Source organism: Xenopus tropicalis, chromosome 5 (genome assembly GCF_000004195.4).
Source record: "Xenopus tropicalis strain Nigerian chromosome 5, UCB_Xtro_10.0, whole genome shotgun sequence".
Classification (NCBI taxonomy): domain Eukaryota; kingdom Metazoa; phylum Chordata; class Amphibia; order Anura; family Pipidae; genus Xenopus; species Xenopus tropicalis.
In genome coordinates, this window is record NC_030681.2 from 39,955,691 (window position 1) to 39,976,337 (window position 20,647).

A 20,647-nucleotide genomic window follows, 5' to 3' on the forward strand; every position below is an offset into this window, starting at 1 on the left:
TGTCCACAAGATGTTTTCCCAGAAGGATTGTGGCTTACACAAGTACATTTTGGCAATCTGTAGTCTTGCTTTTTTAAGTCTGTGTGTCAGCAGTGGGGTCCTCCTGGGTCTCCTGCCATAGCGTTTCATTTTATTTAAATGTTGACAGATAGTTTGCACTGATACTGATGCTCCCTGAGCCTGCAGGACAGCTTGAATTTCTTTGGAACTTGTTTTGGGCTGCTTATCCACCATCCGGACTATCCTGCGTTGCAACCTTTCATCAATTTTTCTCTTCTGTCCACACCCAGGAATATTAGATACAGTGCCATGGGTTGCAAACTTCTTGATAATGTTGCGCACTGTGGACAAAGGCAAATCTAGATCTCTGGAGATGGGCTTGTAACCTTGAGATTGTTGATATGTTTCCACAATTTTGGTTCTCAAGTCCTCAGACAGTTCTCTTCCCCTCTTTCTGTTGTCCATGCTTAGTGTGGCACACACAGACACACAATGCAAAGACTAAGTTAATTTTTCTCCTTTTTATCTGCTTTCAGGTGTGATTTTTATATTGTCCACACCTGTTATTTGCCCCAGGTTAGTTTAAAGGAGCATCACATGTTTGAAACAATCTTATTTATCCACAATTTTGAAATGGTGCCAATAATTTTGTCCAGCCCAGTTTTGGAGTTTTGTGTGACATTATGTCCAATTTGCTTTTTTTTCTCCCTTTTTTGTTCTGCTCCAATACACACAAAGGGAATAAACATGTGTATAGCAAAACATGTGTTACTGCAATACTTTTCTGTGAGAAATACTTGATTTTCTGGAAAAATTTCTGGGGTGCCAACAATTTTGGCCATGACTGTAAAAGTCACATATTGTCTGGTTAATGCCATATGGGAATGCTTCTCAGCCTGCAGATAAACACAGGCCGAGAATCAGCCCCTAGGCTGGCATCATCCTTTCCCTGTGCCTGTCCCTGGAGTCATTGAGTCGGCCCTGGCACAGACACATGGAGTGGATTTCACAGCTGAAATGAACACCAAACTTACTGTGATAAAAAAGTCCTTAAGTCCCTGGATTGTGCCCTGTGACAGTTAAACTGAGCTCAGGACAGAAGTTAAGAGATAAACATGTAACCTGAGTTGAGAAGAACTGAGCATGCTCAGTTAGCCAAGAACCAAATCAGTTCCTAAGGTAGGGGTCAGAGTGGGTTACAAGAGAAGAAGGAATCCTAAGTGATTAAGAGGATGCTGCAGCCTTACTATTAACCTTTGAACAACAGGAGCGGCAGGTATTTAAAGATTTCATATTGGCTGTTCACTGAATACATTTTTTCTACATGTCCTTTAAAAGAAGGTCAGCAGATTTTATTGTATCATAAGGGGTACTAAAAGTGATTAGAGTGGAGAGCATTTTGTTGGCTATGAAAATCTGAATCTTATTTTTTTCACAGAACAGGTGTAACCTATTCTATAACTGCAAGACAGTGGAAATGTATCTGCAAGTGGCATGAACTCTATCCTTTGGTCTGTCAGTGAATCCAACCGCATGGTGTCAGCAAAGGTAAAACAGTTCAATAACCTAAGATCTTACTTACAATGTGGCATTATTGTTTTTATTATTATTTTGATTGAATATCTGTAATAAAAGCACTTATACAGGTGTGGGACATTATCCCGAATGGTCTGGACCTGGGGTTTTCTGATAAGGGGTCTTTCTGTAATTTGGATACTTTGTCTACTAAAATATAATTTAAACACAAAATAGACTCAACAGGTTTGTTTCGCCTCCAATAAGAATGAATGATATCTTACATGGTACTGTTTCATTAATACGGAGAAAAAGGATATATGTTTTAAAAATTTGAATTCTGAAGTCTGTGGGAACTGGCATTCCTGTAATGTGAAGTTTTCTGGATAATAATAATTGCAGGTCGTGGACGGGTTCTGGTTGAGTGTTTCCACTCACCCTCCCCGCCTGCTACCTAACACTGCCAGCTTCCTTTTCCGGCTCTCTAATTTATAGGTGCACGCCTGGCATGTCCCGCCCCTTTTGTGATGTAATTGCGGGGCAGGCCCATAAATAGAGGGAAGAAGCTGGGTCGGGTAGGGTTAGGGTTGGGAGTGGGCTGGTTAGGATCAGGTGCGGGTCGAGGATTTCGGTGTATACTTTAGGTGTATACTTTAGGTGTATACTGTGCCTTTCAAATTATCTTTAACTTTAAGGCTGATGCCAGATGAGACATTGGGCGGATTTTTTTGGCAAGCGGAAAAGCGCTTGCTGAAAATAACCACCCTACGCCTCGTCTGGCATCAGCCTAACAATTACAGCTCGATTGGAGTTCTCCATATACCCTGTGGTTCGTGCCTGTTTTACAAATAAATTGTTGGTAGAGTAGAAGTAGGTACCTAATCACAACTCTTTCTTAGTTTGTAAATTATATACTGCAGTTCCCGGTCAGGCCCACCTAATTTCTGGCTCAGGAGATGGGATTGGCTGGCATTATACAGTATAAAGTAATGAGTGCCCCAAACTCTCCTGAACTGCTCCCAAAAGGTTTGTTGGCCCTAACAATTTTGATTTTCTCATTTGATAGATATATAGCCTTAAAGGCATGACACTATATGTTGTTTACCCACAATGCAATGTTTTCCCCGTACTTGCAGCATTATTTTGGTCACCAGGGGGAGCTGTGCTGATGCAGTTCTGGTTCATATGTACAGCTGCGCTAAACAGAAAATGTTGGTTGCATTCCCAATTCTTTGGGCGCAAGTGTCCTGTAATGCTTGATACAGGCCATTGTGAAAACCCTGGAGTTACTGCCACCGTCACACAACTATATGGAAGTGCAAGGAACACCTTTTAATGCCTTTACTGAATGGGATCTTTTGTGCAGCAACTGCAGGGATATTGTGCAGTCATAATTGACCACTTTTATCCCTCTCTTTTGAAACCCCAGATCGGAAGCATCCCAGATAATATATCCCATACCTGTCTAATTGGTGGGTTTTAGCTTATTGAATTATATATTTGTAAGGATTTTACCTTTTTTTTTTTTTTAAAAAAAAAGAGCCTTTCCCTTACTATACAATTCTATTCAGCACGGCACAGATGACATAGTAACATGCAATACCTTCGCTACTGCCTTGAGAATCTCTACTATTTTTTCTTTATTTAATTCTAAGTAGTAACAGATGCTGGTGTCTGACCATTTGTGGGTGTGAGGGACCTCACGTTCTTCTGTTTAAAACTGCAATTTACAGTTGGCAGGTCTACTGGAAAGTACTACGCTATCACTGGCACGTATTTATCTGTCTATTATGCCGTAACAGTAATCCTGCTGGGGAAACAAAATTGCACCACCAATGAATGCAACCAACATATGTACTAATAACACGGCTGTAAAATCAGTTTTGAAACCTTTTTGTAACATTTAACGCGTCTTGATGGAAAATTGCTATACAGACATATCCACCATTCATTATAAGGTGAATGAAATGCAATTATAAATGTATCTAAAAGTGATTTCTGCAGTCCGAGGTGTAGGTCAGCCAGAGAGTTTGAGAGTGCAGTAATAATGTTACAGAAAGTGCTGTCTCACGTTGTAACTAAGAGTGTGATATATTGTGTGGGAGGAATTTTACTGGATGACTGAAACATGGGTCGTTTATGACTAAGCACAGCGTAACTTCTCTACTGATAAATAGACAAGCATATTAATTGTCAGTTTATTCTTGAGCCCCTGAAGAAATCATTTGAATAAATAAAATCAAATTTAATGTCAGCACTCACTTTACTGAGTACATTAAAGAAGAAATATGATTGATGATGGAGCTAAAATTGGTTAAATTTACTATGGAAAAACTGAACCCATTCAGTTGCATTTATCTCCATTTCCATCTGGAAATCCACTTGTAACACTTGCTAATATTAAAAAAATGGCGTTTTAGGATTATTTATTGCTTCATAAATGAATGATAAAAATATATATTAAACCTCTGTACACTGCTAAAGGGAAACAATTTTGAAAACAGAAATTCACATTAGCTTCCACTCAGTGGGGTGAATTCACAAAATTTGAGACAAAATTTGACAAAAAAAAATCCAAAAAATATCTTTTTAAACCCCCATATGTAATAAAAGGCACTAAGCTTGCCCAATAGCAGTAACCCATAGCAACCAATATGGCATTTGCTTTTAAACAGGTGACCAGTAAATTCTAAATGATGATTGGTTGTTGTAGGTTACTGTTCCTGGGCAAACTTAGTGCCTTTTATTACATAACCCCTAAAGTCACAGAAATGGAAATAGCAGTTTGTGAATATTTTGGGAGATGCAACAAATTCCACTCCAGTTTTATATTGGCTTATTATCACTTTGATGCATACCCACCCATTGAATAAGAAATGTTCATAAAGGGGGTATTTCACCTTTGAATTAAGGTTTAGTATGATGTAGACATGTATATTCGGAGCCAATTTTACAGCTGGGCTTCATTTTTTATTATTAACTATTAGCTTGGTAGTTTAGTAGCTATCTGGTTAATAGGCTCTTACTTATGAGAAGGGCTTGCATAAAAGGATGAGAAAGAAAAAGCTACAATAACGATAAAATTGTAACCTCACAGAATAATAGTTTTTGGCTGCCGGGGTCTGCGGTCCTTATTTGAAAGCTTAAAAAGGTAGAAGTATTCAAAAAAATAAAGACCAATCGCAAAGTTGATAAAGTAGACATATTATAACATACTAAAATTCTGCAAATTCTACAAATTCTGCATTGTTATTCAAATAATTAAGTTACTAACTCTCAGCAATTTATCTCTCTACATGCAGGCTTTGAGATGGTGTTGTTTGGGTTTTTTGATGGGTAGTTATGTCTAGTATATCTTTGGTTCATGTTTCTTTTACCTAGATCTGGGATTTTTAACCTGTTTGTCCAGGGACCCAAATTAAGTTGCAGAATCAGCTTTGCAACCCAAATATTGCTTTTCATGTGACTTGATGTATTACCTTTTCCTATTATAGGGAGCAATTTCACATTAGAAAAGAGATTATGGAGACCTAAACAGCATGGGGACCCTATTAGATGACGTTTGTAAGATTGATGCAAAGCCTGCATGTAGAGAGCCCAATTGCTGAGGAGGGGATAGTAAAGACTAACTTGACTGCTATGTGCCTGCTATGGGGAGTTCAATTCCATGTATGCCAAAGTTTGCCAAATTGACTTTAGTCCGCACACCTGAGGGCTGCACCGCCATACAACTTCTAGCATTACTTTAGGAACACAGCACATTTTGCATTTACCTATTAATATGCCCTTTGGAAATATACAATGGGAACATTTTTTTAAAATAAAAGTATTGTGGCATTTCAGGTTCAACATTAATTAAATAAGGTAAACAACTTATAAGGAATTCATGGATGTGTGCCTGGGTTCTCCATTTGTCTAGGATGAACCTTGGCTGAACTCAGATAACTTCAGATGTTAATTGCTCAGAAGGAACATTACACACTTATGAAAACTGATTTATTTTAAAAAATTACATCATTATACACATTTCCACCCTTATTTTGCTCCTTCATTAGGGACAAGTATACATACCTTATTACTTGAGAAACTAGCCACCTGTACATGCTGGAACACTGCATCCAATGAAAACTGTAACCCTCATCCATAAATATGTAATACATAGATATCTGGATGATTGCATTATCATGCCCCCACATCATCAAAAAATACATTCCATTTACCAGTAATATACAGAAGCAACCAGTAAGTTTTCACATTTTATCTTACCATGTCCAGAAACCATTTTTGAGTGTTAAATCCTGCCTCTGGATGGTGCTGGAGTGCAAACAATTGCACGCAAAACACAATAAAAAAAACCTATAGACCATGCGGCGAATTATGGTATTTTTTCCCTGCGTTAACAGGAAGAGACATAACGCAACAACACGATAAAGGAACTTGGCTGTATCTGTACAAACATTGTCTTGGCAACACCAGAAAAAATTTAGTACATGAGCAAAAAATCCAAATAAAATTATAACTGAAAACTTTTTTTTAGGAGGAAACTAGAAAACACCAGAAATTTAATTTATCGCTTTTGTAAAGCATTGTAGGCAGATTTGTTTCCCACAGTTGCCCAGATTTAACCACAGGGGACAAATTTCTAAACTAAATCTGAAACCCTTTTTTAAAAAAATCTCATCAAAGTGATTGTTCACAAGTGATTGTTGCATTCAGTTGTCCATAGCTTTAAACCACATGACTTTAAGGCAGCCCAGACTGGTACAAAACAGGCCCTAGCAGTTCAAATCCGCAGAGGCCCACACAACCCCTCACTAGCCCACAAAGTAGTGACTGTCTAAGACAGTGTCAAACATGTTGCTCACCAACCCCTTGGATGTTGCTCCCAGTGGCCTCAACAAGTTTTTGGTAAGGAGACAAGTTTTGGTTGCATAGAAAGTATAATGCAAAGCAGAGCCTCCTGTAGGCTGCCAGTCCAAATAGGGGCTATTAAGTAGCCAATTATAGCTCTTACTGGCACCCCCAGGAACATTTTTTTATGCTTGTGTTGCTCCTCAACACTTTTTCCATTTAAGTGTGGTTCACGGGTAAAAGGTTGGGGACCCCTGGTCTAAGACACCTTATATCAGCATTTTCCAGAACTTCAGATTGTCAATCCAATCAGATTGGCTTAACATTTAGGATTTAGGTGAATATGAATCCTACAGAAAGTTCTAGGATTTGGCCAAATCTTGCCTATAAATTTCATAATCGGTAATTATTATTCCCCTTATAAAATGGTTTGATAATGTGTGGTTTTGCTTAACAGAACTATTTATTCTACTATAGTGGGAATGTGGGGATTCTGAAGCTCCTACAGATTAAAGATTTATTTTAAGACAGTAATTCTAATTTTTTACAATTATTTCCTTTTTCTCTGTAATAATAAAACAGTAGCTTGCACTTTATGGTAACTATGCTACATGAATCCATATATGCAGCAAAACAATCCGATTGGGTTTATTTCATGTTCAATTCATTTTTAGCAGACTTTAAGTATGGGGATCTACATTTTTAAAAGATCCCTTATCTGGAAAACTCCATGTGACAAGTATTCTGGAAAACAGATGCCATACCTGCATTGTATAACTCTTACATTGCTTAACACCTGATAAATAAAAGGAATACATGAAGTACATTTATAGAGACTTAGACACTTAACGCTGTCCCTAAAGTGACATTTCATTGGACACCTTAGACCTTTGCTGTTGGTGACCTGTGCATATATATATATATATATATATATATAGCTTAACACATGCCATATTGGACTGCATAAACAGTAGCTACAGATTTATTAGGTGCTCTCTTTTCTTCCATATCACATTTGACATTGAATGCTTCAAAGATCAGGGAGTCAACTACAGTGAAGGATGTAGCATGGGATTCGTCTTTTAAAGAGTTTGTGCACTTTGTACTCTTGGAATGAACTGAAATACAATCTGGGATCCAAGTTTTTTTTTGTTCCTTTTGGCAAATGTCTGTGCTAGTGCACCTGCAAATCTATTTATCCAGCTGGCAGGGAATTACACATAATCATCCACATTATGTCATGGCTTCAGAAAGTCATTCACAGCAATAAAAGCCTGAACACAAACAGATTTGCTGTCCTGGCTATCTAAACCCTTTGCGCTTAGCAGTGGATGTTATATGTCATAGATCAAACCGTAATGCCTTCGATAATGAGCTATCAGCCACTGATATCCCTTTTTAGTTCTAAAACTCCTCAATTACACTACAGAAATGGAATTCTTCCAGAAAAACAAGAATAGGCTTGCCTATCTATCAATCTGGAAACACTGTGTTTTAGATGAAAGAGCTTTTAAGCAAATTACATGTTCAGCTACATTTTCAAGTTTATATTCTATATTTTACAGCAACTGTAAAATGATATTAAACATCTTGATAGTGTAGCTTGATATGTTTGCAGATGTTAGGCAATATACAGAAAAATGTGTGGGGCAGAAACCCTAAAGTCTGGTACCATGCTTCGTGATTTGATTTATATTCAACACGGTTGGCTGCCTTGCTGAGATGCTATATACATAGTGTGATGGATGGGATATTAGACACTATTGAACTGTGCAAGTTGGAGGGAAGGCTGGAGGCTGTGTGACTGTGCTTTAGGACATTGTTTAGGACCAGATAATCAGATTGTGTGTTAATTTCATGTTCTTGGTCATAATAGAAATTTTGGGGTTGACCTTAATTAACCCTCAGTTACATTGGTGCACAACACAAAAATAAGAAAGCTGAGACACTTTAGGAGTTATTTTAGGCCCTCCCCCATAGGAAAAATGTAAGACTTCCTGGGAGACTAGGGAGCTATATGACCTTTTGACGCATCTGTCCACAGGGCTTTCTGCACGCAGCCTACTGCTTTCTTGCATCTGTGCGCAATCTGCACTGCGTTACTAAATCACCCTCTGCTGTGTGTAGGGTGCCTGCCAATCCTGCAGCAGAATTTCCTGGGCTCCAAAATGGCATTGGGGAACACCGGTGTTAGCTACATTTAGGAGCTTGGTTCCTTTGCAGCCCGTGGGCTTCTAAACTACAGATTGTAACACCAATAGCCTGGAATGGTTTATTCAACGCGTGTCACACTCCTTATACTTTTTAAAGTGTTTGTAAAGGTCCTTTGAAGATCCAGCATGTTCCAAAACTTGTGTGTAAGCCTACAACCCACTCCCAAACTCAGGAAAACTCATTCCATAGCTGATTTTGGAGATGATTTTGGACTCTTTCTTCTTTTTTACTGACCTGGAGCTAAAGAGAGGAGGCAGCAGATGAGACTAAAACACTTGCTTCTGATTGGTTGCTCTGAATTTCCGGAAAGCTGTTTAATCCCAGATATTCCAGATAAGGGGTCCCAGATTATATATTTTTACCTTCTTATGTTGTAATTTATAATTCCTGGATAACATTCTCTCCTGGGCCTCTGTTCTTCGTATGATTTCTATCACTTTCCTGACAGTCCTAGTAGAAAATGTGACTTTTACTCAGCCTCTACATATGTAGAGGAATAGATATCTGCTATATTTGTGTACAGACCATAAAGCAGCACATAATTTAAAAGTAGATTTAGAAATCTGGAGCAATCAAAGGAAAAGAGACCCCAGGCTAGGAACCAAGAACCCATTCTGTGTGACCCTAACGTTCTGCACAGCTTGCACCAGAATTACTAAGAAGCTCACAGAGGACACAAGACTACAGATGATAATCTTTCTGCTATTTGTCTATATATACTACAGTAGAACTACTAATTGAGTTTCTAGGCAAAAATGCCTGTTATTTTAAATATAGCCATGATGGATGTTTGATTTTGATTCAGTTTCAAACTGCAAAGTATATTTTAGTACAATACAAAATACTTCAGTTTCTTCATTTCAAAATGGGAATCCTGAAGTACTAAATCCTGACGTCAACTTTTTTCCCTCAGTTATTAACATTTTCTTAACCATTGAAACAGTCACATCAGTCTGTCCATTAATCAGAAATGAATTGACTACTGAGCGGGCATTGCTGAGCTCCAAAACCCTACTGGCTGGAAAGTTACATGGTTATGTTGGGTTGAAAAAAGACCAAAGTCCATCAAGTTTAACCCCTTCAAACGAATCCCAGTTCACATATATACACACACTCATACCCACCTACTGTATCTGTACACTCACATATATAAACTATATACAGATATGGGTCCTGTTATCCAGATGCTCGGGACCTGGGGTTTTCCAGATAAGGGGTCTTTCTGTAATTTGGATCTCCATACCTTAAGTCTACTAAAAAGTCATTTAAACATTAATTAAACCAAATTGGATTGTTTTGCATCCAATAAGGATTAATTATATCTTAGTTGGGATCAAGTACAAGGTACTGTTTTATTATTACAGAGAAAAAGGAAATCATTTTTAAAAATTATATTAATTTGCTTATAATTGAGTCTATGGAAGTAGGCCTTCCCATAATTCAGAACTTTCTGGATAACGGGATTCCGGCTAACAGGTCCCAGACTCGACAGTCTCACCTCATAGTTTAAATCTTCCATCCCCTTAACCAGTTTAGTTGCACGTCTCTGCACTTTCTCCAGCTCATTAATATCCTTCTTAAGGACTGGAGCCCAAAACTGCACTGCATACTCAAGGTGAGGCCTTACCAGGCACCTGAAAATGCTATATATACAGAGCTTTATTTTCTTTAGTAGCCATGGAATGACACTGCCTGGCATTAGATAACTTGTTATCTACAAAGTGCCTGTAATAGAAGCAGCTTTGAGTTAAATGTAAATACAGTGCTGGTTTATGAGCCACGTTGGTAAATCTAATATTCTGAGTTACTACAAAACTGGTAATCAACATTACAATTGGCGATTAGAAGCCACCCGTCTTTTTAATCTACTTTGGGTATCATTATTGCTCATAAAAAAATAGTTGCTAAATAATTTCCTAAATGATATATATATATATATATTAGCTACTGTTACTCTTAGTAACATCTTTGCTATACCATTTGGTGTAAAGTGAAATAGAATCTATAAACTGCCATGACTAGATCATTATCTCCTTGATGAGCTGGAGTCAGTCTTGTCAGTAGAATAGCAGGAACCAGGTGCATGTACATATCACATATTGTCTTTACAATGTAATCGTCTTGTGGCTTTGTAAAAAAAAAAAATCCTTATAAAAAGACACTGTCAGCACTTTCATGCCGTTTTGCTGTGCCAGATTGGAGTGTATTTTTTCCATTGTAAGGGATGCTTTTAGGAAGTTCTCCAGGCTTGAAGCATTACTGCAGGAGAGGGAGGGTGGGAAGATGTAGCCAAGAGAAATAAAATCAACATAACCACATTATATACCAAGAAACAGGACTTTGAAACCAAGTGGCTTTGTGATTTATATTTATTTATTTACTTGTTTCATTTCTCAGTTTCTGCAACCTGCTGCTCCAGGGACGAACATTACATTAATTTAAAAATGAATCCGCACTATAGTGACTTCTCTGTCACTGCACAAGCATGTAGATTGAACTGTATTGTCCATATAAACAACAGCTATAGCCAGCTTTCGGCAATTGTTGCTTTGTTTTGTTTTTTTTTTTAAATAAACATTTGACCACTTAATTATCCACTTGACTTGTATTTAATTATTTAAGGACAACCACAGTACAGCACAGGCAATTTGTCTGTCTGCATTAAACCCTCTAACTGAAGTTGTAATTAGGGGCTTTATTATGACATTGCACTTCAGGGACACCTATAACATGGCACCTATATGGCCGCTATGCAGTTTGGAATGCTAAATCCCTGCGCAGTGGCTCTGCTATATTAGGGTAAAAGTGGCATATAGAGTGCTATATTTTTGCTCAGAGGTTACTTAACGCTGCACCTAACAGTTTTGTATTATAAATTGTGCTGCAGATGAGTCTGGAGCACTCTGTTGAATGTACTTACCACTAGGGATGCACCGAATCCAGGATTCAGTTTGGGATTCTCCCAGGATTAGGCCTTTTTGGGCAGGGTTCGGTTTTGACCAAATCCACGGTCCTGGCTGAACCGAATCCAAATCTTAATTAGCGTACATTAGCATATGCTAATTCGCATTCGAAAGGATTACATGTTAGGGGGGAAAATTTAACCCCTACCGAGCCTAATTGGCATATGCTAATTAGGATTTGGATTCGGCATTCGGCTGAATCCATCAGGGTGGGTTCGGGGGTTCGGCCAAACCCAAAAAACTGGATTCGGTGCATCCCTACTCACCTCTTTCCAACTTTCAAATGAGGGTCACTGACCCCAGCAGCCAGGGTCAGACTTGGCCGCCGGGACATTGGGAAAATATCCGGTGGGCCCCAGCGGCCCAGACCCGACCCTGTTGGCGATTCCCTTGCTGCCGATGTCCACCATTGATGCATTCACAAACGTGTAGGGAAGGATGTCCGGCGGGGGGGGGGGGGGGTATTTATTCTGCTGAATAAACAAGATTATCAGGTGATAATCCAAAACTTGCCTTAATAACATTGTCCACAAATTGATGCCTCCCTGCTTGCTGTGATTAAAGGGACAATGGTTTGTTTATATCTTTTGTTTCTGATAAAAATAGTTGTTTCTAAGTATAAGAAATACAGTGTAACATTTATGTACCTAATACATATATAAAACACAAGGCCTGAATAACATGTTAAATATATCCTTAGTGATATAATTTCTGTTACATGACAGACTAACATGTCCTATGATTAACATGTATTACAGTAAATAATGGATCCCCTGTTGTAAAATATGAGGATATTAGATGTCACCAAGGAGTTCCATGACCTGCATAAAAGCAACTGGGGACAGTGTCGGACTGGCCCACCAGGATACCAGGGTTTTCTGGTGGGCCCCTGCCATCTCAGTCCAACTCTGCTTGGGGATAATGATTAAAAAATTGTAGAGCTGCATCTGTGTGTAGGAAACATTATAACTGTTACTTGTTAATCATGTACGACGGGTATTTTGTTTAAATTTGTTAATCTTAGTAATAAATAGGCATCCACCAAACTAGTAGTTGATCACACCCTATTCTGAATCTGAGAAAAGCCTATAATTCATGTTGATTTAATTGTTGCATTTGTGTACATCTCCCAGAATTCTCTTAGCATGATTCATAAGACCACTGTAGCATTCTGGGAGAGCTGTGTTTTATTACTAGGCAACAGCACATAAATGTGGCTGCAAGGGAGAAACAGCCGAGGGAAGATCAGGGCAAAGAGGGTTTAGGTCACTTTCCCTTATGTACAATTATGTTTTGTTCATTCAGTTTTTTTTCATTGCTAACTTGCATCTCTCTTGCTCACAGGACTATGGAGGGTACAGTAATTGACCAGTGATCCTTAAAATGTTAATTTAACATCAAGAGTTTGGTTTCAAGTGGATCCGCCTTGTCAGTGAAACGTTTTAAAAAAGAGAAAACACAAAGTCTTTCAGTTACTGTGTAACCAAAAGCCCTTTAAAAAAATCACAGCGGTTTCAGTTATACTTCTCAATTACATGTATTATTACTGGTCTCTATATAAACATAGCCCTGACCCTGCGTATCATGTATATATATATTTATACATATCTTGAAATATAAAAAATGCAACAAGCAATGAAAAACCAGATTTGAGGGGTGTTAGATTGGCAGGACAGTAGAGGCCGGATTGGGTTGTATCGTAGCTGTGTTTGTATTGCATGGTTCTCTGGAATGGCTTTTGTAAAAGGGTCAGTTGTTTTCCCATGAGTAAAACATCACGTCATGCTAAGGTATTCTATGTGGTTTTCGCTTTAGCCTGTGCTAAAGCTCATGACCTGGTGAATCAAATCGGCAGAATTCCATTACAGCTTTTGGTTTGGTTTATGATCAATTCAATATTTAATACATTATCTTTTTAAAGCAACGTTGGGTTAGTTAAATAGAAACACTTTTTACAGTTAATGATTCAAAAGAAAGATTTTTCGACTGATTGATTAACTCTTTGTGTGTCGTAGTCCCTTGTTGTGTTTCTTGTCATTTGTAAACACGTGGCACAGCATGGATTATAGTAGATCATGGGGCTGTTGTATTTACAGTGTTGGCCTAATGGTGCCCTTATGCGGATGCCTTGGGTTCTACATAGGGTTGCCACCCGGCCAGTATTTCACATGCCTAGTCAGTAAAATACCAGCCAGGGCTAGGGCTGGTATTACAAATTTATTGTCAATGTACTTGACAATATTCTGCCTCTGCCCCCACTCTGCCTCCATCCCACCCCTCACTCAGCCTACATCCCTCTCATTATCTCTCCCACCCTACAGCTCGCTCCGGTTTTCCCGACAGTTTAGCAGCTCTGCTTCCGTGTCATAACCCCACCCATTTTCAGTCCCACCTCATGGGCCTGTAAGGGGCCACAGAAAAGGGGGCAACACTAATTCTATGACACATGATGCTAAGGGTCAAACAAGGTTAGACCTAGTTGTGTAATGAAGATAGTATCCACACCACAGTGGGACAAGTTGTAGTATGATTTTATGAAAGATTATAAAATGGAGTTACAGATTCTGAAACATATAGCCTGTTCATGAAGTCATACAGTGGGGAGATTGGAATGCTTTGCCACTCAGGATACACCAAACCTCAAAATATTGAGAGAAATTTATGTAGAGTAAGAGTTTGCCAGTATGAAACTTTTTTAACCATGTTCTTATGCCCAATGCCTGCTCTCCAATCTCTCACACTGCTGGTTTCCCAACTGAGTTGACAAACAACAAAAGCTAATGAGCGACACAATTTCATCAATGGCACAGGCAACTTTGGGCTATCTCCCAAAAACTGGGCAGGTGGCAACCCCAAGTATGTTATAGAATGCCCTGTTCTTAGCAACTTTCCAATTTCTTTTTCAATTTTTGTTTTTTACAATTGAATTATCTTCCAGGCCCTGGAAATCTACAAAACAACCATCTCATTATTTGCTGGAGAGATCATTACAAACATTGCAATAGGCTGAAGTCAGACGAGGCATAGGGCGGATATTTTCAGCAAGCGGAAAAACGCCTCCTACTTTTGCCTGCACCCGAATGAATAAAATACGCTCAGGTGCAGGCACATGTAGCGGAAATACGCATAAAAACACGAGAGTTTGAAAGTCTTGCGTTTTTATGCGTATTTCGGCTACATGTGCCGGCACCCGAGCGTATTCCATTCATTCGGGCGCAGGAACATGAAGGAGGCGTAGGGCGGTATTTTCGGAAAGCACTTTTCTGCTTGCCGAAAATATCCGCCCTATGCCTCGCCCTTAAGTGCTGGAATCATTTTTGGTGTGATCTCTGTGTCTCAAGAGTGTTTACTTCTGTATTGGTTTGGACTTTATAGGGATACACATTGCCTTACTTTGGGAAATAGAGAGCCCATCAGCACACTCTGTTTGGATAAAGAAACATTACTTTAGCCACAGATAACTTCTCTAGCATTTTTTGTACATTGCAGTGCTAAAATTAATGACTGATCTTCCAGTAAACTTATTTGGCACACAGCAGTGAAGGTACCAACTACAATTAACAGTGAGAGAAGGATGATATTTCAGCAACCGCTGGCTAGGCTTAAAGTGGACCTGTCACCCAGCCCTTTTCAAATTAAACAAGAAACCCAAATTCATTTTTATATTAACACATCCAAACCCATTATAAAGGCATTTAAAAATCCCAGCTGTCAATCATATATTGCCTGTCCCGCCTCTATGCCTTAGGCATAGAGGCGGGGCAGACAAGTACTTTAACTTTCAATTCAGCTCACACTTTCCCCCTCCCCCTAACCATTTAATTGTGTAGCCAGTGCATGGGCCTGAGCATCTGGTCCCCCATTCTGGCACATACACAAGATTTTGGGGTGATACAAAGCTTGTCTTAATAACAGTGTCCACAAAATGGCAGCTGCCTATTTGCTGTGATTGTGTAATTCCAGGACTGATGGAAACAAGATTTATATTATTTATACAGTGTAAGTGAAGTTTATTTTGCTTAACAAACACAATAGAAAAGAATTTTATTTATTTATATTTAATTATTTCTTAGGGTGACAGGTCCCCCTTTAAGAAGACCTATTACTGTTCTTTGGGTATTCCATTACTGACATATTCTCAGATGTGGATTTACAAAAAATATTTGTCATCAGTATAACATTAGATTTAACATCTTAACAAATGTATTTCAACAGATTTTAGCAAGTATAACTATTTTAGGGAAACACTTTCTCTGGGGATAAAATATTAACTTCCAGCCTCTGGCACATGAGATCAGAACCTTTGAGATTGCTTCATTTAGTTTTCTTGTTTTTCAATACAGCTGATGACTGAATCACAAAGAAGTGAGTGCAGCTTATGACCCAATGGAAAAAGTTCAATGAAACGACGTGAAAGACGGTTCTCATTACTTGGGCCATGAGTCAGGAACGTAAGGCCAATTAATGATTTCCACAAATTATATTTGCTAAGCATGGCCAAACAAAACTCTAGCTAGCAACTCAATAGCGACAGGTCTATTTCCTATTAGAGTTAATTGTAGGGATATCATTATATTTAATGAACCTTTAAATTTGAACTTTTCACACACAAGTGTGCCCGGTTAGATGTAATCCACCTTCACCTTCCAGATCAGTCTGGAGAAGCTGATGTGCTTGGTTTGCTTGTTATTTTTTTTTCAGTAGCTGCCTTACCTTCTTCCAGTTATATATTGGGTTAATAGCTTCACTTCTGTATACTGGGCTGAGTGTAAGTTCTATCTGTGCCCAGTTCAATTTTTCTTTTGGCAAATCTGTTATACTTCCAAATGTATTGTATAAATAGTTATTTTCATAGAACCCTTTTTTTAAGTTCTCATAAATAGTTTGGGAATCTTTCTACTGAGTGAGAAAAAAGTATTCTTTTGGTTAACCTGTTCTGGCCTCAAGGGTCAGCTGAATTCATTCATGTGTCATAATCCCCATTATGTAAAATGTGGGGTTGTAGATTGGACAGTGCTGTAGGTAATGGGGGGATCCATCAAGGCTGTGGAAAAATATAGATTTCTGCACAGACTCACCCCTTCCTATGTGCCTTCACAGTGTCCAGGGAATAAACTAGAGATGGGTGTGGGCCATGTTCACTCAGTGCTCCACTGCTGTAACACAACAGAAAAAAGGGAAAAAGCCACAATCCTTCTCTTTATTCCATAAAATATAAAAACATAAGTGGCTACTGTGAAGCAGACAGCCTGACAGATTTTGAAAAGAACACTTAATCACAGGCTGATTGGACAGTGCTGTAGGTAATGGGGGCATCCATCAAGGCTACATAAAAATGTTTCACCATCAGCATGGGATTTCTCTATTGTAATAGCTTTAAAGTTATAGAATTCCACCAAGGCATGTAGTAATAATAATAATAATGGTGGGGTTTAGGCCGTGCTTTATTCAAAAAGGCCAGGTACGGGTGGGTGGAGTAAGGAAAATTTCCAACCCGCACATCACTAAGCCACACGTCTTTGTGCTCCTAAACAGAGTCCAGAGATCCATGGCAGTATTTGGCTCAATGGAGAGATTAATGAGTTTTAATGCCCTTAAGGCAGCAATACATATGTGGTAGTCATGGTCAGCAATTCTAGTGTACTGTACCAAACACTGTGCCAAAACCTGATGCATCGTTATGTGTTGCTGGCTTCTAGGCTTCTTTCTTATGGGGATATAATACTTCTATGTGTAGTCTATGTGGCTGCTAATTGAAAAAAAGATTGTGTAAGTTGCAATTTTTTTAAATATATTTGTTAAACCCATTGTCAGTGAAGAGATTAACAAAGGGTGATTTCTCTCTGGTAAAATCAGTTTTGACATTCTACTTTTTCTTCTATGAGTGTAGTGCCCTTCCAAAAGGCATTGCTCGGATCCCTACTGACAGTTTTAATTTTCCACATTTATCTTCCCATGTGTAGTCAGTTCATGACTTCATTTCACTATGTCATATCCTTTATTTTATTACTAGTTGTTGACTCTGATGGGAAGCATCTCCCAATTTCTGTGAGAATTTCTTTTTCCCACAAAGGATTCTCCTTGGCAAGGATGTAAATTTATTTTAAGTCCTGGCTGTGAGAAAGATAAAAGAAAACATCCCTACTTGTTAGGAAGAATCCAGCAAGACAGCATTGCAGAGATATGTGTATGAAAGCTGCGAGCCATATAACTGGGTATAGGGGAGGCAAAGTTACAAGGTAAGACTATTGTGTTGCTGTATCACCTTTTGGCCCTAATGTGCAATTTGATCAGCAGTGTTAGCTGGGTTTCTATAACCGATGCATCTGCCGATCAGGCGTCACACGTTGTTATTTTAAGGGCAGAAAAATGAACAGTATAGTCGACTAATATGATTTTTTCTCAGGGTTTTGTTAGTTACTATAAAAATGTATTTGACTAATGTGTAATTGATTTGTTACCCAGGCGAGCCTAGCAATGGTTTCCCAGGGGTGTGCTGCAGATCAATACATGTAGGACTCTGATCCTCTGCCATTACTGATGTACTGATGTCGCAAAGGTCTATGAAGATTTTTATTCATCAAGGCTATGATATACAGTAACTAGTAGAATTAAGTCTAAAGCAACTTTCTTTTTAAAAAAAATCTCAGAAAGTCCAGTTGCTTTATACGTAATCTACTTGCATAGATTTCCCCTCACAATTGCTAAATGTAGTAATTGCTCGGGTTGAAATTTGAGCAGCTGTTGCAGGTCTGGGTTCAAGTCAGATTGGGGAGGTACAATCCTCTGCTCCCCAACATTTCCTGTTGTGGAAATGTGTTGTGGAACCACAATTACATGCTAAAGTAACATGTGGAGCAGGAAGATGTGGGTACAGGTTGGGTGCATTTCCTACAGGTTGGGTGCAGTATTTATAGCTCTTTAAAGGACAATGAAAGGTTAATATAAATTAAAAGTAAGTCTAAAGGCATTCTTTTTAAGTACTTACTGCATATCTAAATTCCCAGATCCCTGCTTGCTTCTCTGAGATATGGTGCTGGCAGCCTACAGCAGTGTGAAGCCTACAGTGACATCACTGAAATCTCTCTTCCCTTCCTGTAGGTGCCAGCGGCAGCCTTCCTATTCTCTGAGCATGTGTGTAACTTGATCCTGTCTCCTGTTCTGAGCTACACATGCCCACCAGCCAATCAGAAGCGGATCTGGCAGAGAGGAGGGGGGGAGGGAATGAAACACATGTGCAGTATGAAGCAAGGAGGGAAAGGAAGGGAGAATACCTTTTTAGAGATGGCTGCCTGTTCTAGAAAATGTGAAGTAAGTGTGAGTAAATATTAGATTAGGTGAGCCAAAAGTGTGGTGTTTTTACTAAACAATAGGAGGACTATTGGGCAGCATGCTTTTTAAATTTTGACTTGCATTCTCCTTTGAAGCATAGGTCCAGAATTGTGCAGGTAAGGGAGATTGAATAGAATTGAACAGTAATCACCAGTGTTGGACTGGGACCTTAGGGGCGCACCAGAAAACCTTAGACCATAGGCCCACTCTCTAAAATATTTTTCCTCCTTTCCTCGCCCAACCTCTTTATTCTCCTAGTCTCTTTTATTTACATGCTAGCATCTATCCTTCCAATTATTTCTCCTCTTTGTTCCCATTCAGAAATAGGGAATGACCATGAAACAGGCCAAATGGTCAAAAGCAGAAGAGCCCACTGACACCTGGGCCCACCGGGATTTTTCCTGGTATCCCAGTGGGCCAGTCCGACACTGGTAATCACTGCTTACCATCACGTTTGTGCTCCCCATATCTTCTCTGTTATGTTCTCTTTCCCCTGTCACTTTCATCAGTCTCTAGTCCTTTACTTCTGGCTTCATTCTTTCCACTGTCCCCTCCATTCTGACAACAGGTTTTCTCATTTTGGTGGGCACCCAGTAATAATTTAGTGTTGTTGTCACTAAAATGAAAGGCTAAAGATTAAGGACAGTGCTTGAACAGGAAGTAGTGGAGACTGTACATGAGTAAGTGGCCCAGTGGGAAGTATCAGGCAGGATGCTTTGTGGAGCAGTTACTGGAGAACCATAGTTTTCTTAAAGACCTATTTAGTGAACTTGCATACATAGATTTTAAGATTATTCATATGACCTTTTAGTAAAAGTATTTTAAAGTATCATATGCAAACCTTGAGGAAATGACTAAGTTGTATCAAACACTTTTAGATAATCCAAGTAGGACTTGTCAGTTATTTACTAAGGCATGCAACAGAATAAATGCCACAGCAGGCTTACTAAACGTCAGTTACTTCTGCCTTTGCAGAGTTCTTGGTGCTTATATATTTTATCAGATGTTATTGCCTCCACTCTATGTCCACACTTTGGGGCAGCTTTTTCAAAATGTGAGTTTAGAGCTTAATACATAAAAACTCACCCACTTTTTATTCCTTCCTTTAGGATTTTTAGAAGCGTATTTATCAAATGGTGAACTCTAACCCATTGATCAATACGCGTCTAAAAAATCCCATAGGAATGAAGAGAACATGGGTGAGTTTTTGTGTATTAAGCTCTAAACTTTTTTAAACTATTTTGAAAAAGTTGCCCCAAAGACAGTTTATATCTTGACCCAGAGAGTCTCTTCATGTACGGTAAAAATGCTGTGATTCAGTGACATCAGTGTATAATACTTATACAGGTATGGACCTGTATGGATCAAGTATTATTTTTACAGAGAAAAATGAAATAATTTTTAAAAATTAGAATTATTTGCTTATAATCGAGTCTATGGGAAATGGCCTTTCCGTAATTCCGAACTTTAATAATTGGTTTCTGGATAAGGGATCCCATACCTGTACAATTATTTTGAGTGAAGTAACTGATAATAATAAAAATTATATGAAACTGATGTATTACTATTTAATGGCCACACTGCTAATATTTACTTTATTTATCATTTATTTATTAGTTTTGTCATTTGCCAAAATAATCTGTAAGATTTCCAGCAGATTATGGAGTTAACCTAAATGCGAGCCAAAAAACTTGAAATGTGCCAGAAATAACGTTTGCAGCAGTATGGGATGATGAGTAATAGACAAGTTTTACGAATTTATGTTAAATAGA

The 20,647-nt window shown here is 38.6% G+C and overlaps 1 long non-coding RNA gene across 1 annotated transcript in view; it reads left to right on the plus strand.

Annotated features, from left to right (window-relative positions):
• Positions 1-20,647, plus strand: part of LOC101730793 — a 276,111-nt gene that overhangs the window by 54,619 nt on the left and 200,845 nt on the right. The window contains exon 2 of the long non-coding RNA XR_004222696.1: positions 1,439-1,548. This is a non-coding gene — a long non-coding RNA (uncharacterized LOC101730793). The remainder of the gene's footprint in view (positions 1-1,438; positions 1,549-20,647) is intronic.